General features: G+C 37.9%; 1 long non-coding RNA gene and 1 pseudogene across 4 annotated transcripts in view; both read left to right on the top strand.

Moving 5' to 3' along the window:
* LOC147823380 (uncharacterized) overlaps nt 1-21,840 on the top strand; it is a 187,920-nt gene that overhangs the window by 15,887 nt on the left and 150,193 nt on the right. For all 4 annotated transcript variants that reach the window (XR_015443990.1, XR_015443989.1, XR_015443991.1 and 1 more), the window contains exon 5: nt 4,121-4,189. This is a non-coding gene — a long non-coding RNA (uncharacterized LOC147823380). The remainder of the gene's footprint in view (nt 1-4,120; nt 4,190-21,840) is intronic.
* LOC101709502 (polypeptide N-acetylgalactosaminyltransferase 1 pseudogene) lies at nt 9,649-13,774 on the top strand (annotated as a pseudogene).

Here is a 21,840-nt window from a genome sequence, read left to right as displayed (position 1 = left end):
AAAGATGACATTTCTATGAAATGGTATTTTGTGGTATGGGTATACCATCATTTATTTATAGTCCTCATGGATATTAAGATTATTTACAGTTTTTTACTTTTACAAATAGGGCTGAAATGAACAACTGTGTACATTTTTTAATGCTCTCAGAGACCGAACCCAGAGCCTTGCACATGGTAGGAAGGGACTCTACCTCTAAGCTACATCTCCAGCCTCAACTGGATGTGGAGGTTATTCTTCCAGAATTGATCATTACAAGGAGAAGTTACTATCTTCAAAGAAAAAATGATTGATTCTCCTTAGAAGTGATAAGCTGTACATGAGAAGTGACAACGGGCACAGCCTGGAGATAGACTGACAATGAAGTTATTGGCACATGATGAATATTCTGCTTCAAATGAACACAGCGCTGTGGCTATAACTTTTAGTGTAATAGAGAATCTGGTCTTCCAGTATATGAGTCCATTCAATCAAAAGGTCTATGATAGGTATGTATTTTAAGTATTTTACAGTTAAAAGAGACCTATATTGGGAACTAGGCACTCTGCATTCTAGTTCACTCCTGATATTAGTAGGTATGTGATTGTGGCAAGTTCCTTGCCCTTCATGGGCCACTCTCCTCGCATATAAGAAGAAGTTGTAAGATTATATTATCTATGGGATTTCTTAGTCTTTATGATTCTATCACTTATTTCTAATGGAGCTTGTCTTATAATGGTTTTAAGATCAAAATGTGTATTTTGGGTGTAAAAAGAGGTATTTAAGATGTAAACGAGCTTTATATTAAGGCATAAAGTTTCCCTATTTACTATTGATCAGGCTGTGGAGAAAGAAAAGTTTTAGGAAGGTTTATTTGACAGAAATATTTACCCACTACATAGTAACCAGAGGGAAGAAGAGAAGTTGGTGTGCCATCCTAGTATGGAGCATGAGGGTAAGGAGCAAAGGGACAATGGACAATGATTTGGTGGCTTGAAGGTAAACTTTAAACCACAAGTCATACAGACGTTTATAATGAAGAAGACCAATATAGCAGCTAGCTTATGCTCTATAACAACTACTCCAACCTTGGTAAAGTGTTGACTTAAATGAAAAATGGTTTATCAGCTTATGATTTAGTGGGTTAGTGATTCGGTTAGGGTTCAGTAGGGAGGTAGCTGGTTGTGGCTGTGCTCATTTGTGCAGTTGGATTTGCTCCTGGCTCTGTAGTCGACTAGCGTGCAATGGCCTGACTCACACAGCTGGCTGTTGGCTGGAGTAAGGGGGTATGTATTCACAAGGTTACACTGGCTCATTCACCTTGTGGTGCTAGGGTCCAAATGCAGCAAGAGAGGGCAAGCCCCAGAGTCCAAGTACTTGTGTCCAAGTACTTGCATCGCATTTGTCATTGCCATTATTCCATTAGCCCAAGAAAGTTGAATGGTTTAGTCTGAGAATATGTACTGGAGAGACTAAATATTTCAATCACTTATGCAGACTGTCTAAGACTTTGGTTTTGGTGGTGGGGGGAGTAGGTTGGATCTTAGGAAAAAACCGGAAAGAGTAAAAAACAATAATTTAAAAATTTCCTAGAGGATGCTCAAAATAGTTCAACAGTGTTTATTGAGTAAATGCTATGTACCAAGTGCTATGTATAGAGATAAAAACATAAGACATGGGCCTATTCTTAAGAAGTCTGGAGTCTAATGGGTTGAAGGAAGATAGACAAGTTGCTCGAAAATAAATAACTAGGTGTTGGACAGAGCTGTCTGCCAAATAGCGAGTCAGGAAACATTTTCGTAAAGGGCTCCCGAGTACATATTTTTGGCTTTGAGGATCATCCTGTCTCTGCTAAAGCTACTGTATTCTGCTTTAAATAGCATGAAAGGTGCAAGAGACAATATGTAAACAAAAGGTCTGGGTAAGGAAGCTTGATGATGAATTCATTAGAGTAGTAGGAAAGGGGAGCCAGGATTGGAGGCCCCAAAGGGTTTATGGGAGAGGAATTGAATTTTGAAACTGTTTGAAAACATTCTAGTGGAGATGGCTGATATATGAGGGCATATAGAACTGCAGAGGTGGGTCTAGGTAAGGACTCCAGGCTCAAAATATGAGAGCATAGTAATTAGTAACAGAAGCCACAAGTGGAATGCATTTCATTTGGAGCCGGAAAGTGAAGGAAAAAAAAGAAAAAGGGCAAAGAGACCAGGAGGGACCTTGCATGACACTTTCAGTTAGCATAAGCAACAATTAGAAGCTTGTCAAAAAGACAGACGTCAGAAAAAGAATCAGAAAAGGGCAGTGCCTCTGACATGAGGGAAGAAGAGAGTTTCAGGAATGTATGAGCAGTCAAGAGAGGTCAAAGGGAACGAAGAGTGACATCAAGTCATGGAGCTGGCCAGAGAGGGGAATATTGTTCTAAGAATGTCAAGCCTAGCCTCTAGGCAAACTCTTCTGCTTTACACACATGCAAAATGATTGAGTAATTAGAAACAGTGCAAAAAGACATGCAGCAGCCTGGCTTCGTGTGAGTATAAATCTTTTTGCTCTATTTATATTTGTGCCAGGAAAATGAACACCATCTACAACTAGAATGCTCATTAGGTTTTTCAAGACGTCTCAGTAACTTTTGGAAAGAGAATTCATTAGGAAATAATTCCACTTATATTTTTATATAGGAGTGCAGTACAGTAAGGTAAAATTGTAATGTTTGAAGCAAAGTATCTTTCTAATTTCTAGCTGATGTTTCTAAAATCCAAAGTTTTTTCATTCTCATATATGAAATCTTTTAAAACTAAACATGTATTAATTGTACATATTAACGGAGTACAGCATGATTTTTCCATACATGTATACAGCATTTACTGATCAAATACAACCCCTATTTTCCAACTCTTCCTCCTCCCCACAGCCTTTCCAGTATCTAGTAGTGATTATTCTACTTTCAGGGCCTCTTATGTCTGAGTTCAAAAAAGCAATAGTTGAGATTTCTAGGTTTTAGCGTATATTTGTTGACTGCATTTAAGCAATGGTCAATGCAGGGGATGTTCTGAGGAAATCTAAACTTTTTTCATCTTGTCAACCAAGAGTGTGAGGTAACAGTGCTGAAATAGAGGAGTTTTCTGCTGTAAAGGCTTTAGCATGAGGATTTCAGAGTTCTCACCACACTGTCTCCAGTAACTCAGCCACCTTCCATGGGTAGCATGTGCTCTCTCTTGGTGTTCTTTTGTCCCTCTGCTGAAAGACTTAGAAGTAACCTTTCCACAAGGATGATGGAGAGATTAGTATCTCAGGGGCCTCTGTTTACAGCTTTCTCATTTTAGTGAAAAGTGATACTTGGAAAGACATCTGGTTGAGTTTGCTAGGCTGCCCTAACAAAATGCCATCAATTGGGGGCTTGAACAGAAACATTTTTCTCATGGCTCTGGAGGCTGAGCGTCCAAGATCTAGGTGTTGGCGATCCTGGTTTCTCCTAAAACCTCTCTTGGTGACTTGTAGATGGCTATTTTTCCCTGTGTCTTCACATGGTCTTTCCTCTGTGAATGTGCTTATCTCTGTCCTGCAAGTGCCCATGTCCTAATCTCCTCTTCTATGGACACTAGGGTCCCCCCCCCCAATCTGATTTTACCTCAGTTACATCCTCAAAGCCTTACCTCCATAGGCTGAGGTACTGGTGCTAGGAGGTACTAGTCTGAGGTAGTGCTCACCATATGAATTTTGGAGGTTGCAATTCATCCCATACCAGCAGCTACATTTGCACTCTGTGCCCTCAGTAGTGTTTGCAGATACTCTGTCAAGGCTCCAGTTGCCCTCTCACGTGCTGCCCTTTGGGCTGGAACGATCTTTTAAAAATGTTCCTAGTTTGCTTTATGTGCTTTATAAATGCATATATTTCTTTTTAAAATTATGTATTTCTGTGAAGATATTTTAAAGTAAATTTAAAGTAAAGGCATCATGATATACACCCCTAAATATTTCATGTCACGCGTTTCTATTCTAAAATATAAGAACACTTTCCCAGTTTATCTGTGATTGTATTCACTGTTTCTCTTCTCAAGTACATTTATTCAGTTTTGATATTTTTTTGAATCTTTTTTTTTTGCTATCTCCTTTTAATCAAGTATGCATTTTTGTCTTCTAGGTGGTGTTTCACCAGCATTTTATAATTCCTAAAGCATTCTGTGGTGAAAGAATATTAGGAAATGCTGAGGTAGGTGAACCTGAGGGAGTGGTTCTGTGGGTTACTCATTGTTTTAGTGATACTGTATTGGTGTTAGTCATTGCAGGTGAAGTTTACTCACGCTGTAGTTTGTGACTTCTGTCTACACAAGATTTCAACAAAATCATCCCTTGAGGATATTAAGTTTTAGACATTTTTTAAAAAGTTAAACTTATTTTGCACCCTTTCCTACTTTATTCTTTGGAGATATTCTGGCTGTGGTAGTGTTTTTCCAAAACATTTAGTTTCTTTATTGTTACCATCATAAAGGAATAAGTTAAGAGTTCTTCAAGCAGGCTTTTTCTTTTTGGAACCAGGGATTGGACTAAGGACCTTGAGCTTGTGAGGCAGGCAGCAGAACCACTGAGCTAAATCCTGGCCCATTAAAAATTCAAGCAGGCTTTTTTTTTCTTTAAGTTAAGAGTTCTTATGAAGGACTCCATTCCCATCCTCTCTACCTTTATTCTGAGTGAGTTCTACAATTTTAGAACAACTATATTCTTGGCAAGTGTTTCAGTCCATTCAGACTGCTGTAACAAAATACCATGAACTGGTGGCTTATAAGCAACAGAAATTTGTTTCTCACAGAACTAAAGGCTGGGAAGCCCATGATCAAGGCACAGCGTATTTGATGTCTAGATCATAGATGCTATCTTCTTGCTGTGTTCTCAGATGGTAGGGGGAGCAAGCAAGTTCCCTCTGACCTCTTTTAAAGGGCACTAATCTCACCAGTCCTCTTGATCTAAGCACCTCCCAGAAGGCATCCCTTCCTGGTACTATTATCTTGAAGGTCAGGAGTTGAGTATATGAGTTTTGAGGGAGTATAAACATTGAGACTGTGACAATTTGCATCTACACAGCCATCCCAGCATCCTGGGAGGATACTCACTTCCTTCTACCTTGAACTTCATTACAGGAACTTCTAAGGGTCATATCTCTCCATCACCATCCATTTCAGAAATTCTGTTGTTTGCATCTATTATTTGTTATGGGTAGTGCTCTAGGCTGAGCCTACCTACTCTCTGAGTTTAGTCAAATACATTTGGCAACTTTCATGCAAATGCTCCCGTCTCACTTCTCTTGCCCTCTAGGCCAGACTCTACCCGTGCTACTACCTCTGGCCACAATGCCTGCTCAGTTCCTTTTCAGAAGCTCACATTCATTTCTTGATCATAAACTATGACTCACTAGTGGGTGCTTTCCAGTCTTTGCCAGTCAAATCCACTTGTTCTTACCATTCAGGGTGCTAGAGTATATTCATTCTCAGCCTTCTAGATTACTTAAATGTTTCTGTTATTACCGTTCTCCCTTACTTGGAGTCGATAATGAAAAACAATATAGTCTCTTGTCCCACGAATTTTAAAAGCTGAAAGGATGGGCATATGTAGCCATCACACTGTTCACTCTAGAATGGAATATTTTCAAAGTATGGACTGGATTTTTTTCTGATTAGTTTGTATTTAGTTCACTTAATTTTAAAAAATATATTTAGAGTCAACATTTTTTCACAATAGTCCTATACAAAAGTAGGGCAAGTATAGATGTCTTATTTCCTTGCTGAAGTTTCTCTGGAGACTGCATCATAAGCTGTATGGTCTCTGGACTGCGAAGTGACCTTAACAATCCTGGTAATCAGGTGGCCTGAGGATTCCCCTGCTTCTTAGGTGTTGGGACAAATGCCTATGGGGATCTGCTTTGACCATTTTTAACATGACCTTTTAAAATGAAAAAGTTGCTATTCTACCCCTATTTATGAAGTCTTTGGGTGGGAAAAAGGCTTCTTCTCCAGATTTTAAATTTGTGAGAATAGTAATTTCAAAGAAATAAAATTTTGCAATTCTTAAAAATAAAATTGCAGAGAAAGTGGAGTTTCTCTGGAAACAGAATCATAAACTGAATCATTGTGCCAAGATCCTATTTTTTTCAAAGGGGCAGTGTTACACTTGAGGATCACATACCTTCCTAAAGACTCCTACCTACCTTAGAGCTATTCTAAAAACAGTATAGTAGGTGCTCAATAACAAAACAACAAAATGCTTTCATATTTTTTTGTTACTGGCATTACTCTTAAGGGGCCAACCCAAAGGGTGTCATGTTTACCCTTTCCAACATCCTCAACTTATTCAAATTGAGAACTGTAATTGCTTGATATCAGGTAGATGAACACTTATCATGCTTCAAAGACATTGAACCTCTAGACACTTTGCTAACAGATATCAGCTATCAGAACTCTTCACGTTTCAAAGAGAATCAATCTGCAAGTAGGCTATAGGATCAGAATTTTACAATAGGGCATTATCACAGTATTGCTACATCTGGAATAAGGTAGCATCTTAATTTGAAGTACATGTACTTTGGATGGTGACAAATAAATATTACTAATTAATGCACATTTTAATTGCATGAATCTAGCATTAAAATAAAAATTTCACAAAATTAACTTTATTTTATTGAAATTCTACTGTATATTAGGGAGTGGGGTAAAAATCATGAACAATAGATTTGCCTTCTTTGAGCTTATAATTCTAGTGGGGGACACAATTGTAAAGTGGAAAAAATATATTTATATATTTGTATGTTAGAGTATATATTTATAAAACAATTTAGTGATAAATGCTCTAAGAAATATAAATAAGAGTAGGAAAAGATTGTGAGGGGAAGGGACTCTTTTAAGAGTAGTCTAGGCATGTCTCTGTGTAGGCGGCATTTAAGCAGCAACCTGAGTGTAAGAGGGTATAAGCCACTCAATGGTTCTGAGTAGATCTTTCCAGGAGAGGAGTTAGCAATTTCTTAGACAATACCGTTCATCATGCTCAAGGGAGCAATGAAAGCCAGTGCTGACAGAGTGGTGTTTATACAGAAGACAGAGTGAAGAGGAGATGGACCAAGCAGTCAGGAATCAGGTCATACAAAACCTTACAGATATATATTAGTCTGAGTTCTCCAAGAATCAGGTATAAAGACAGAACTAAACATGGAAGGTTTTATTAGGTGAATATTTGGGTGAGAGAAAATGAGGAGGTCCAGTGATGGCTGGGAAAGGCATAAGGCTGCGATGCAAGTCTAACCCAAGCAGAAGTGAGAGAGAGGAAGATTGGGTGGAAGGATCCTAGATGGCTATGCAGTACAAAGAAGATTCACCAAGGTCATTGATGAGTCCTCGAGCCCAAAATGGCCATCAAAGGAGACATGTGTTCCCCAGGAGTGTGCTGGATTTAGGGTCAGCCATTGGCTTGGAGCACCAGGTGGAAGGGTGGTCTCATGGCAAGCAGTGATGAATTCCAGAATGTAGCAGCAAAAGCTTTTGGTCAATTATGTTCCCCTCGCTGGAGATCTGAATCGTGTACTGTATAGCAGCCATAATATGGTCAAGAATTTTGGACTTATTGTAAACTGATGGGAAGTAACTGGAGGGTTTTGAATAAGGGACAAAGTGACCGGATTACTTATAAAAATAACTCCATGAAAAACACTACTGAGATGTGGAAGGATATTGCACAGTATACTTGAAAAATAAAGGCTTTGATTAGAGTAGTAGCAACAGAACTTAGGAGATTCAGTAAGATTCTGGAAGCATTTGGGGATGCAACTAAGAAACTGAGAATGGGTTGAATGTTGGTGATTGTCTTAGTTACTTTCTTTTTGCTGGGACACAATACCCAACATGTGCAACCTAAAGGAAGACAGGTTTATTTTGGCTCATGTTTTCAGTCTATACTCTGATGGCTCCAATTCAGAGCAGCCTGGCAGGCATAGGAAAAGCTGCCCATGTCATGGTGGCCAGCAAGCAGAGTGCCAATAAGGGAACTGGGGAGGGAGTCACACCCTTTCAGGTCATGCCCCCAGTGAACTGCCTTTTCTGATCAGGCCCCACCTCCTAACATCACAGTTAGCTATAGTCTCGCCATCATTCAATCACCCCTCCAAAGCCCTACCTATGAGCACCGGAGACTTTGAGTTAAGGATGACTTGTGAGTCTTGGGACTGAGCAACTGTGGGATGTTGTTCTCACTCCTTGAGATAGGATGCATTAAGGAAGGTATGAGTTAAGTCAGGGGTTCAGTTTTATGTATGTTAAGTTTGAAATACCCAGTAGATCTCTAAGTAGAGATATCTAGTTAGTAATTGGACATATGAGTAAATAGTGGGGGAATTGCCCAAGCTAGAAATATAATTTTTGGGTTCATCTATGTTATTTAAAGTCACGAAACTGAATGAAGTCATCTAGGGAAAGTACATGAGTGAAAAGAAATAGAAGGAGCTGAGGACAGAGCTGTGGACACTAACACTTGAGGGTAAGGAATAGCATGAGGCAGGAAAGGAAACATCAAAGGAATAGCTATTAATGTGGAAGAAAAACTGTAGGTTGAAATGTCCAGCAAATATGGGAAGAAAGTATTTCAAGAAGGAAGAGATCAACCATGACAAGTGTTTCTTAGAGACTGGTAAGGACTCTAAACTCACCTTTGGATTAGGCAAGACAAGACGAAGGTCCCGATGACCTTCACAAGAATGAATTAATTCGAATAGTAGGGAGAAAGGCAGCTGAATTGAGGATGGTGTTGAGCAGGTGTAGAGTAGACACAGATCTCTGGAGGAAGTTGCAGTAGAAGGAGCAGAGAGTGTGGTGGTATCGTCAGTATGTTTATGGGACTGATTTAGAGCAGGGATAAGAATAAGAATAAGAATAAGAAGTGGCTGTAACTGCAGGAGCTAAACTTCCAGCAGGCTTCTGGAGAAGGGCTGCGCAGCATAAGTAAATGGGCTGGCCTTACTTATGAGCAGGGTGAGATTCTTCATAGTACTGGGAGGAACGTTTGACTGACACATAAATGCTGGTAGATTTGGTGGTAGAAAGAAGAAGATGATGTTTTCAAGTTGCTTCTATTTCCATAGTACAGTAGGAGGTAAAGCCTTGGTTAAAAGTGAGGATGAAGGGCCGGAGATTTAGCTCAGTCAGTGGTTCCTCCGCCTACCTTGCAAGCACAAGGTCCCGAGTTCAATCCCCAGTACCAGAAATTTAAAAAAATGAGAATGAGGATGAATTAATAGAGGTTGGGGAGCGAGCAGCCTGCGGGCGGCCCCGAGGGCCGTGAGCGAGCGGCAGCGACGCTGCTTGCAGTGCGGCTTGGACTAATACGCCCAGCCGGGCGAGGCCCGGCGCGGAGGCGGGGGGTGGGGGGTGGGGGTGGGCTCGCCCGACCGCAGGGGAAGCCTCTGGCTGGCAGAGCCCGTAAGTAGCCCCCCTTCGCCGCCGCTGCTTGCGCAGCCAGGAGATGTGGGACATGTGGATTGGGAATATGAATTCATTTGAAAAACCACTTTGGGGGTATGAACGTGATTTCTGATGAAACTGGATTGGTATAATTTTCATGATATATATATTATTTCATTATATATAATATAAATAATACATATATTTTTAAATTTTGCATTTGACTTAAAGTGTCATGAGAAAATTTGCATAGTGCAAGGTGGTCCTAGCCACCTCCTTGATTTGGGTACTCTTGGATATGTTCCTGCTGCTTTACTTCAGTGAATGCAACCAATGTGATGAAAGGAGAGAGGACTTCCTGCTGGGGGTGTTCTAGGGCCACAAAAGCCTCGGGAGGGTCCTGGAGAAATGGGAAACCGGTCGTCATTCCTAAAGAGGATCAAGAGAAAATGAAAGAGAAGTTTAAAGTCAATCAGTTCAATTTAATGGCACGTGAGATGATTGCACTCAACAGAAGTTTACCCGATGTTTGGTTAGAAGGGTGTGAAACACAGGTGCACCCAGATAATCTTCCAGCAACAAGTGTCGTGATTGTTTTCCACAGTGAGGCGTGGAGCACACTTTGAACTGTTCACAGTGTCATTAATCGCTCACCAAGACACATGGTAGAAGAAATTGTTCTAGTAGATGATGCCAGTGAAATTGACTTTTTGAAAAGACCTCTAGAGAGTTATGTGAAAAAACTAAAAGTGCCAGTTCATGTAATTCGAATGGAACAGCGTCCTGGATTGATCAGAGCTAGATTAAAAGGAACTGCTGTCTCCACAGGTCAAGTGATCACCTTCTCAGATGCTCACTGTGAGTGCACAGTGGGCTGGCTGGAGCCTCCCTGAGCCTGGATCAAACAGGACAGGAGAACAGTAGTATGTCCTGTTGCTGATGTGATCAGCAATGATGCTTTTGAGTATATGGCAGGCTCTGATGTGACCTATGGTGGATTTAATTGGAAACTCAATTTTCGCTGGTATCCTGTACCCCAAAGAGAAATGGACAGAAGGAAAGGTGATCGAACTCTTCCTGTCAGAACACCTACAATGGCAGGAGGCCTTTTTTCAATAGACAGAGATTACTTTCAGGAAATTGGAACATATGATGCTGGAATGGATATTTGGGGAGGAGAAAATCTAAAAATTTCTTTTAGGATCTGGCAGTGTGGAGGAGCTCTGGCAATTGTTACATGCTCACACGTTGGATATGTGTTTCAGAAAGCAACACCTTACACATTTCCAGGAGGCATGAGGCAGATCATCGATAAAAATAATAGACGACTTGCAGAAGTGTGGATGGATGAATCCAAGAATTTCTTCTATATAATTTCACATGGTGTTACAAAGGTAGCTTATGGAGATATATCATCAAGACTTGGTCTGAGACACAAACTACAATGCAAACCTTTCTCTTGGTACCTTGAGAATATCTACCCTGATTCTCAAATTCCACGTCATTATTTCTCATTGAGAGTGGAACACATGTGGACTACCTCATCTATGGAGTGAAGAAAAAGAATATTTCTCCAGAATTACATCTGCTAGACAACCAGTTTGTCAAGGAATTCACCTGGAGAGCAGCCATCTTCTTTGGCTATAAAGAAGCTGTGTATTTTTTGAGGAAATCAAGCTCATCTGCCCTCCAGTGTTAATGGCACTGAAAGACAAAAACATTAGAGCTGTCCTCTTCTGGAAGTCTAATCTGCAGGGCATTTCTCTGCTTTACTTGTACTTTGGAAGTGTGCCTTGGCCCCAGTAGACTCTAAAGCTGGGTCTTTGACCACTCATCCCCCTTGGGCCTCACTTCCACATCTTGCTGATCCATGTTGATTTTTCTTCACTCTAACAACTGATAGGAAGCAATAAGTGTCCAGTCCTTGGAGAGACTCCACTTTCAATATCTAGTGGTCAGAAGTAACCCCAGGGATAGAGATGGAGGCCAGATCTCTCATGTCAGAAAACAACTCAGAATTAGAGGAATGTTGTAAAGATGGTATAAGCTGTATATACAAATCTCATAAAACTATGTCTGGCACAGAATACAAAATGTGGAAACAAATCACTGTCTAGATAACGTGGCTAGAAAAGAGAATGAAAAAGTTGGAATTTTTAATTGTCACAGTATGGGAGGTAATCAGCTTTTCTCTTATACTGCCAACAAAGAAATTAGAACAGATGACCTTTGCTTGGATGTTTCCAAACTTAATGACCCTGTTACCATGCTCAGATGCCACCACCTAAAAGGCAACCAACTCTGGGCATATGTCCCAGTGAAATTTACCCTGCAGCATGTGAACAGTAATCAGTTCCATGGATAAAGGCACAGAAGAGGATAGCCAGGTGCTCAGCATTAGAGACTGCAATGGAAGCCGATCCCAGCAGTGGCTTCTTCAAAATTTCACCCTTCCAGAAATATTCTGAGAACAAATTTACAAAAAAAAGAAAAGAAAGAAAAAAAAAAGGATTGACTGGGCTACCTCAGCGTACATTTCTGGCACATTCTTAAGTAGCAAAAAAGGAAAAGTGCTTTCCTCCTCTGCAGGATATAAGGTATATCAGCCATTAAAACTCAGGCCTCTCTAGCTTTTCACTAGTTGTGAACCAGCCTTCCTGTCCAAGGACGTGAAACTGCATAGTCGTGAGACTGTGCACACTGATGTTTACAAGATGGAAAGAGTCTTTCATCAAGAGACATGGGAAAGAATATTCAGATAGCAAAACTTAATCAACAAAATGTGCTTTTTGAAGAACTGCACCTTTTATGATTTGCTTGCACATCAGTAATTTCTGCTGAATGTGCTGTCATAATGAAGATATTTCCAAGATTTTTTTTCCTGATTAGAACTGGTAGCCAGTATATTAACTATTGATATACAAATAGATGAAAAAGAACTGAAACTGGATTCACAATCGTGAAAACAACATTTTTAGAACAATTTTAAAAAGCTACATTAAACAGGGTTTAAAGAAAATTACAACAGAACTATGAGAAGTACAATTTGTTATAGTATAGTATCAAATTTCTATATAGATTTTATGCCTCAGTGGGGAAAAATAACTGATTCCAATGACATTCATTTTGTTTTCATCTGTGATAGTCATGGATGCTTTTATTTTTCTTGAGTTGCTGAAAATGAGCTGGGAAAAAAAGCTCTTTGAACATAGTTTTAAATTCTACAACATTTTTTATTTGGTTTGTGGGCTATTGGAATTGTAATTTTTAATTGCCTTCTAAAAATGGAGAATTACCATGATGGTGTCTGGTCTCAACTGAACAAGTTAAATATTTCCGTTGCTCTTGAGTCAAAAAAAAAAATAGAGGTTGGAGGAAAGAGAAAGGGTGACATAATTCTCTTTAGTCCTAGAGTTCAGGAGAATGGGGAAGTCATTGTCTAGGGAGCAATGTACAAATGCCAGGCAACATATACGGCCCATCTCAGATGGCTGTTGGCAGTACTGAAAAGAGAGCAGGTACACTGCTGTGTGTTCAATTGTTCACAGCAGAGGTTCCCAACTGGAGTTAGTTTTGCCCCAACAGTACATCTGGCAATGTCTGAGGACATTTTTAGTTGTCACAACTGTGAAGGAGGGAAGGGTGGTTCTACTTGAATTACAGCTTGAAGATTTGCATGGTGCATTCTTTTGCCAGGCACAGCACAGTGAAGAGTTTGGATTTGCTGCATGTTGATGGGGAAGTCACTGGAAGATGTTGAACAAGAGAGAGAGATAATCTGATTTATTGATAAAAATGAGGCCAAGGATGCTTCTAAACAGCCTACAGTGCACAGGATAATCTCCCAAACAACTATGAATTAGACACCTCCAAATGTCCATAGTGTCTAAGTCAGAAGCCCTAGTTCTTAGTACAAGTATTTCTCAGGTCTTGACAGTAGGCAAAATTCAAGTGTGCCTGAAGAAAAAAGCAAACTGTGATCCATCTTAAAAATAACTAAATTCTTACCCTTAAATACTTTATTAGATTTATACATAATATTATCAGTGAGATCAGGCGCTTGGCCTTTTTGCATTCTCTGCAGAACACTTAAGGTGTTCTTGAATTGCATGATCTCATTGGCCTCCAGCTTCTAAGGGTAACTCTAGACTAGGCTGATATCGATGCTCTGGGGATGCAAGACTCAGAGGAACTTCACTGTTTCCTTGTTTCATGTATTTCCTTTAACACTGTCAATGTTGAACTTACCCTGAAAGTGTGTGTGTATTTATCTATATCTAAATCTATGTCAGTACTGATGTCTATGTATTTGTCTATGTATCTATGTTAACGTGGATTTAATATTTAACTTAGCATGGTTTTATAGTTTATTTTGATATTTGCATTATTATTCTTTTTAAAGTTTTAAGCTCTTGTTTTGGTTGCAAAGTTAATTTTAGAATCATCTTTTAAATTTCCATTGAAAGTAATTTGGATTTTTATCAGAATCATTTTGAATTTCTCAACATCAAGTTGATTCCTTTAGTAATAGAAACCTCCTACATAAAAAGTAATAATATATTTTAATATTTATTCCTTTTTCCACTAAAGAATTTTCAGAAATATCTTTGTTTGGTTATCCTTAAAATGTGTATGAGTAAAAACTTTAATGGTCATAAATATGATATTGTATATAATGGATTATTATTGATTTATAGTAATGCTGTTATTTTAGTATACTTATTTTGAATCCATTAGGAAACTTTCTGATTAGTTCTAATAATTGTCAAATGATGATCATGAACTATGACTGTGCTCCTGTGTGTGTGTGTGTGTGTGTGTGTGTGTGTGTGGTGTGTGTGTTTGTGTGTCCATGTCCATTATGGGTGTTTGGAGTTATCCCAGACCCCTACTTGAGTGTTTGTTTTTCGCCCTATTTTAGGGGTCCTGCCAAGTTAGATTCTCTGAAGTAAATACCACAGCCAAGAGATAACCTGAAGACAGGGGAAGAAGTGATCCAGCTGTCTCAGCTGTTCCATAGGTTTTTATTTAATTTATGACCCCAATGGTCTCGTCTCGCTCTGCTCGCTGTGTGAATCCGGAGCTTGCAGCTCCTTCTTAGAGAGGAGTATTCCCTAAAACATATCTTTCTCACACCTAGTGTGCATTGAAGTTTTCTCTGTTTTGGATTTTCCATCATTCTGTTCCCATCTGCTTTCTATTTCCTTAAAATTTTTTGTCTAGTGATTATGTTTTTCTTTGTTTCTGATGCTGATTTCTCCTTTAAAAAGATCTTTTTCATATTTTAAAATTGAGTTTGGGAAGGAACAAGAAGTGGACATATGTGTTTAGTCTATCACTTTGAACAGGAAGCATTCTGAGCTCTGCTAAGTAATAGCAATTGTTACTACTATATTCAACTCTTGCGTTTTCCTTCTGCTGTTGATGAATTTTAGAGATTTTAAAAATTGTTTAGCATATGGTGTGAATACAGTATTGGTTAAAAAATTTCCTTTAGTTGTTTCTAAATCTTTAAACGACTATGTCTGAACAATGAACTTACTTGAATATTGAAAGTTTTTTTTAAAGCGATCTTTTTGGTGGCTCATTCAACATGGTCAGTTTGGAATTCAATCACTAAATAAACTGACAAAGGATTAATCTGTGAACCCTCAAGAATAGGGACAGTGCTAGGGGATCAACTGTCTGCTGCTTAAGTACTCAAATGGACCATTAAATAGGATCATGAAAAGACTGTTGGATTGGGAGTTTGGAGACGTATAATTGGGTTTCCCTTTGGCACTTATAGTTGTGGGACCTTGTGCAAGTCCCTTCAAATTTCTGAACCTCAGTTTTCTCATCTGCAAATGGAAATGATTGCATCTGCGTTTCCCTGTCTCACAGGATTCTTATGACAATCAGATAAGAGAATGGGAAGGCCCTTTAAGAAGCCAAAGTTAGGTAAATGTAAGTTAGTATTAAATACTCTTATACCTTATCAATGACTGTCCTCAAAGATTAGATTTGAAAAATCAATAGAATTCTTGACTTCCTTAGCGAGGACTCTTCAAATTTAAATATTTGTTTTTTTATTATTAAAATAAGACTTTATTGTATGAGAAAAAGACAAACAGAAGAATAAGTTCTTTGTTTAATAAAAGAGCAATTTATATTAGATCTGATGAAAAGCACAGGTTTGTTTTCATTAGTGCTTCATAATTATGCTTCCCAAAAGGAACCAATTTGGAGATGTTTTCATAGAAACATCTGGATATTGGATTGGACATGTTTAAAATGTGACTTGTCTAAGTATACTTAATTAATTTTGATTAGGTAAGCTTTTTCTCTAGAATAGATATTTAGGACTTACTTTCTCTTGATTAGTTCCTTACAGCTAGTGTCACCTGAAGAAACTCAGTCTTTTAATTAGAATGCCTAATTAGGCAGCCTGTGTGAATCAGTCTTCAGTGTGAGAATTCTTCCAGGCAGGGAATTGTAAAAGAAAATTTTTGAAGCCAGGCCATGAAAACTCAGGATTCATTTCTTCCCAGCCAATTTGCCAGGGAAAATAACCTTGAGGTATTTTCCTTTTTTCCAGTGGCTAAAACTCTAGAAGTTTTAAAACTGATCTTATTGTTCTAAACAATCAGTTATCAAACTCTGGGATGATAAATAGATGGCATATATCCACATTCAGATGTCAAAAAAGAGATTAGGAATGCAAATTAATTTAAAACAACTTACTGTACTTTTCAGTGACATAAGACTCAGTATTTTTTGTAATACCTTCAATGTATTGAGACAATGTTTTAAAATAGAGTCCAGATGTAAAGATCAGTTTACTCACTATTTGGAAAGTATACAATAATATTCTTTCCTTTCCAGCTTTCCTTTCTGTGTCTCTGGTCTTCCTTGCAAAATTTCTTAGTAGAAATGTTTGTACTCAGTGTATCAAATTTCTCTTTTCCCATTCTCTCTTGAAGCTACTTAATGTGAACTAGTGTAGAGCAATGGGTCATGTGTCACTGTTAGATTCTTTTGGGCAGATAACCGTAGCCATCAGGAGAGGCAGGTGGAGGTGGGCTATCTCTCATCACCTCACAGGCTATAGGGAGAGCAAGTCTCAGAGAACATTCTGAAACTTGTGCAAATTCTATTTATAGCAACCAGGGACAAAAAAGTCCAAAAATTAGATTTTTGTCTTTTAGGTGTTTTGGACATGACTTGTTTATGAATATCAATAAGGCAAGCGTGATAACCAAACAACCAAATTCCCCTGAGTTCAAAACAAAGATCCAGTTAGAGATGGATAGGTGTCATTGTGAGGTGTGCAGGCTATATCAGACTTGTATACCATCTTACTTTACTGCAACATAGATATGAAATATTTTAAGCAATATACATTAGCATAATTATCACTACTTTTACTTATGAAAATCCATTCAAACCTGCATAATGATTCTAGGCAAGATCTCTGGTATTAATTAGAGGTTTAAACAATGAAAATGAGGTATTAGCTTTCTTTGTATTGTGAGCTTTATAGTTTTAGCTGTACTAGAAACACCTGGAGTATTTGTTAAAACTTGGATTGCTGGACCCCCTGCCAAAATTTCTGATTCAGTAAGTATGGGTGAGGTCTGCGAATTTGCATTTCTAATAATTTGCCAAGTGTTATGATTTAGATTTAAAATGTACCCCCAAAGCCTCATGAGTTGAGAAGTTGATTGGATCATGGGAGCACTACACTCATCAATGGATTTACCCATCAATGAGTTCAGTAGCTGAATGTACCATTAAGAGGTGGGGCCTGGTTGGAGGTGGGCCACTGGGGGCATGGCCTAGAAGGGTGTATTCTTTTTTCTTTTCACTTTACCATTTATTATCACAGCTTTAGTAATAATTCATTTATTCCTTCATGAAGCTGGATCTAATACCACAGGCATCAACTCAGATAAAATTCCATTTTATCCATACCATACACTTCAAGATATCTTAGGTGTTCTCATTGTGAACTGTATTAATTTTGGTTTTATTCTCTCCAGAGTTTTTAGAAGACCCAGATAATTACATACCTGCATGCCCACTTAACACTCTTCCACATATTAAACCAGAATATTTCATATCTGTATATGCAGTTCTATGTTCCATCCCCAATAAACTTGGAGGGGTTCAAGCACTAATAGTTTCTTTCCTCACATTAGCTATCATTCCTACCCGTCACTCATCAAAACATTAAAACATGACATTGTGTCCTTCAAGTCAATGCCTATCTGAATTCTAGTAGCAAATTTACTTTCGGTGACATGGATGGGAAGCCAGCCAGTAGAATGTCCTTTTACCATTATTGGTCAGCTGGCATCGATCTTATATTTTTCTATTATTATAATCTTTATGCCATCAATGAGGCTACTAGAAAATAAACTACTAAGATGCCAAGTCTTTGTAGTGTAAGTATTACTCAGGTCTTGTAAACCAAAAATGGAGAATTAATTTCCCTGGGACATCAAAATTAAGGCAGAAGCTTACAGCTCCACCACTTGCACCCAAAGCTAAAATTCTAATTAAGCTACTCCCCCACCAATATTGTATTCATATATTTTACATTTTACAAGCTTAATTCATGCTGTTATCTATCTTATGTACTTTGTGCATTAATTCAGTGCCCCATTACAATGTAACAAGTATTATACATTATACTACTTAAAACATGCTGTACATAGGATGTATAATCAACATTAAAATAACCCCATGTTTATAAGCAAGTACATAGAACAATGATAATACATAACCCATCAACTTTATCCACTCTATAATTCAAAACCATACAAAGATGATAAACCCAAGTAACTTATTAATTATTAATAAGGACATGCATCTTATTAATCAGGCACTGGAAGGAAGGGAAACAGGTGGCTCAGAAGTCCATAGCACTGTGGGGAAGGAAGTCCTTGTGGCCAGTGTGTTGACCTGCTTTGTCTGCATGGCCTAGCTGCCGTGGGTTGAGCATCTTTCCCTTCACCTCGGCCCTCTGCCATCTTGTTTCTGCCTTGGAGCCAATGGACCAAGGACTGAAGCCATGAGCCAAATAAACTTCTCCTTTAAATTGAGGGTATTGGGTATTTTCTTTCCAGTGGTGGGAAAGTGATGAAGATATCAAGTAATGCAGTTTCTGATCTTTCTTTCAGAACCCTTGATATTAAGGTTAGAAGTCTGTTTAAGTTCAGTACTTGTTCTTGAGTTAATTTTGATAAATTTAGAAAGTGTTATATTTTATTATCTCTTTGAAATCTTAATTCATTAATTGTTGCTTATGATCTTTTCTAATGTACATATTTAAGATTATAATTATCCATTTAAGCATTATTTTGTCTAAATCATGGAAATCTGATATGTAGGATTCTGTACAGTTTCTAATTTTCAATATGATTTCTCTTCTCAATAAATTATTATAATTATGCTTTTTTATATTCTAATGTTATTTTGTACAGATTTTTCACCTTTGACTTCTAACTTTGTTGTAGTGCTGTCAGAGAATACTGCTTGGATCATATCAGTTCTATAGTGCTAGATGACACTTTTGTTGTGATATAAGACATGATTAATTACTAAGATTTCCATGTGATCTTAGAACTGTTTTCAGATATCCAGATATCTGCCCCTCCACTTAGGTCATCTCCTGTCCATGTTTAGTGGTTTTAGACCAGTGGCTCTCACATTTAACTGTGCATCACCATCCCTCTGAGGGCTTGTTAAAACCTACAGTGCTGGCCCTACTACCAGAGTTTTGGGGTCAATCAGGTGCATTCCAGGAGTTTTGCTTCTAGATGATTTGAATCTGCTGGTCTAGGGCATAATGCCTTGTGTGTTTCTTGTAATGTTTTTTTTTTTGACTTGGGAACCCATTTATGATCTCTTGTGTCCCTAACACCTCCACCGGGAGTTGTTGCACTTAAAAAACAGAGCTCTGTTCTGTAATTGGTTCCAACTTCTGATTGTTCTATTTTCATTTGTTAGACCTTGAGCTATGGCTCTACTGATCACTTCATCCTGGGTCAGTGATATTCGCCCCTTATTTTACAACAGAAAGTCTAAAGGAAATTTTCAAACATACATTCATGAACTTCCCATAAAGATTCTAGAGTATGGTTTTCCACTTTTAAATACTTTAGAGTTTAATAAATAGTCAGGAACAATATCTACTAACATAATGGGCTGGCAGTAAAGGTTTGCCCCTACACTTTCAGTTCTTTCTATACTATTACTTCACTTAGTTGAGTATGTGTTAATTTGAGACCATGCATGTATCTCCAAGTGGAAGCCTTTAGCACAACAAGGCAGATACTGACTCAAGAGACAGGCTGAGGATGTATATATACCTGGAATTACAAAAATAGAAATGAACACTGAAGCTATTTGAATGATAAACTGTAGGGTAAAGGTTGAAGAAGAAGAAAAGAGGGTCAAAGACGAAGCTCTGGGAAATACAAACTTGGGTTTTTGGACACAGAAGTAGTACAATGAAGAAACATTTGTGTAGGAGAACCAATGATTCCATGGAGTGATCAATTTAATTCATCATTGTCTTAGTAAAAGCAACTCTGTTATTTTTGTCAAGTGGCATCATATTCCTATTTGTCCAGATTTAGTTGAGAACCACGTTTGATTTTTTTTTTTCTTATTTTTTCAGGCTCTTTCAGTGCCAGGATTTGGACTTTCTTTTCATACTATTTCTCATTAATCTTTTCCTTCCCAGTATCACTTGTTTAAATCTTTATCTCCTCAAATTTGATTTCTCATAAAGGTCTGCTAATGAGTTTTCTTACCCATTTGAATCTATCTTTTGCCAGATACACTTTCCTAAAATGTCACTTTGATTTATTTATTTCTTGCTTCCAAATTTCAGTGTCTTTGTTGTTGTTGTTATGGTGATTATCAATAAGATATACCAGCCAATCTTTCCAATCTTTTGTCTCTGTACTCCAAGCAAACTATGAATCTTCTCGCCTTTTTGCTTTTTCTCCAAACTTTCTCCACCACTCTCCTTTAGCAGTGAGTATAATCTCATCCGTCCTTCAAGATGTAGATAACCCTTTCTTCTTTTGGGCCTCATTTAGGTTTGTACTTTGAAGCCAAAATGTCTGGATCAAATCTCAGATCTTCAGTTTAGGTGTGTGACATTAGGTCATTTAACTTTTCTAAGTTTCAATGTCTTTATCTTCTGTACATGAGGACAATATTGCCTATCTTATTTATCTATTTTAGACAGGTTCTCGCTATGTAGTTCAGGCTGGCCTTGAATTCACTATGTAGCCCAGGGTGGCCTTGAACTTGTGGCAGTCCTCCTGTCTCAGCTTCCTGAGTGCTGGGATTACAGGCATGTGACACCATGCCCAGCTAGTATTGCCTATCTTGTAGGTTGCTGTAAAAAGTCAATGAGTTAATGCTAGCCTGTGGCACATAATAAACACTTTATAGGTGTTAAATATAATGGTTGTGATGATGCTGATGACATAGATGTTCCCTGCTCATCTTATACCCTTTTCTTAGTTTAATGTTTATTGACTAAATTTTTCATGTAGTAACTTATTTATTAAGTAAGGCAGAAGACTTTTCTTCTGCTGGTAATTATCTCTTAAACTACTATTATCTTGTTCCCTAGTTGTTAAATTTCTTTGTTAGGATAAAAGAAAAGATACTGTGTGATACTGAAAGATTTAAAGGGCCTAAGAACATCCTGCTCATGTTTGTGGATTGAAGTGAGACAGAGAGTGGTCATCAAAAGAAAAGTCAAGAAATCTGGTTAAAAAATTACAACCAAGTACATTTGACATTTTCTTAAGATAAAATTACCCTAAGTAGATGTAGTTGCATGTGCATTTGAAAAAATAAACACCAACCAAAATCCCACTCCTATTATTATTTTTAGTGATTTGGATTTTGCCATAAAGAAAGAAAGAACTGAAACATATTCTCATACTTTACAAATAAACACATTCCATGATATACCTCTTTGACTGGAACATATAATTTCTTTGCCTTAGGAGGAAGAAAGGTTTTCTTTCGTCTTTGAGAAATAATACTCTTTCTGGCTGCAATTTAAAAATAACAATCAGTTTATAGGACACTGAAAAAGCTGTCTGTACTTACAGCTGCCAGGATTTGGCTAGAACAAAGAAAAAGGTATCAAGAAGCTATGGCTGCCAAGAACTAACGATTCTGATATTAATTGACATGTCTGGGCTAAATTGTTTTTAGAGACAGTGGTTAGAGTAACAAAGAAGTAATAATTATTTACTCCAAAAAAACTACATGCCCAGTCTTGGCAGTCTTATGATGAATAAAATGATGAATAAATACATTAAATTTAAATAGCATATAAAACACTATTCATTACATATAGGAAAAATTCTTTAAGTGATTAGGCCAAAGCAAGCAAAAAAATTTCAGT

This window comes from Heterocephalus glaber, unplaced genomic scaffold, assembly GCF_053883595.1.
Source record: "Heterocephalus glaber isolate CG9 unplaced genomic scaffold, H.glaber_assembly_v1.0 deba00001587, whole genome shotgun sequence".
NCBI lineage: Eukaryota > Metazoa > Chordata > Mammalia > Rodentia > Bathyergidae > Heterocephalus > Heterocephalus glaber.
The sequence above is the reverse complement of the archived record's forward strand: the minus strand, read 5'-3'. Positions and strand labels throughout refer to the sequence as shown.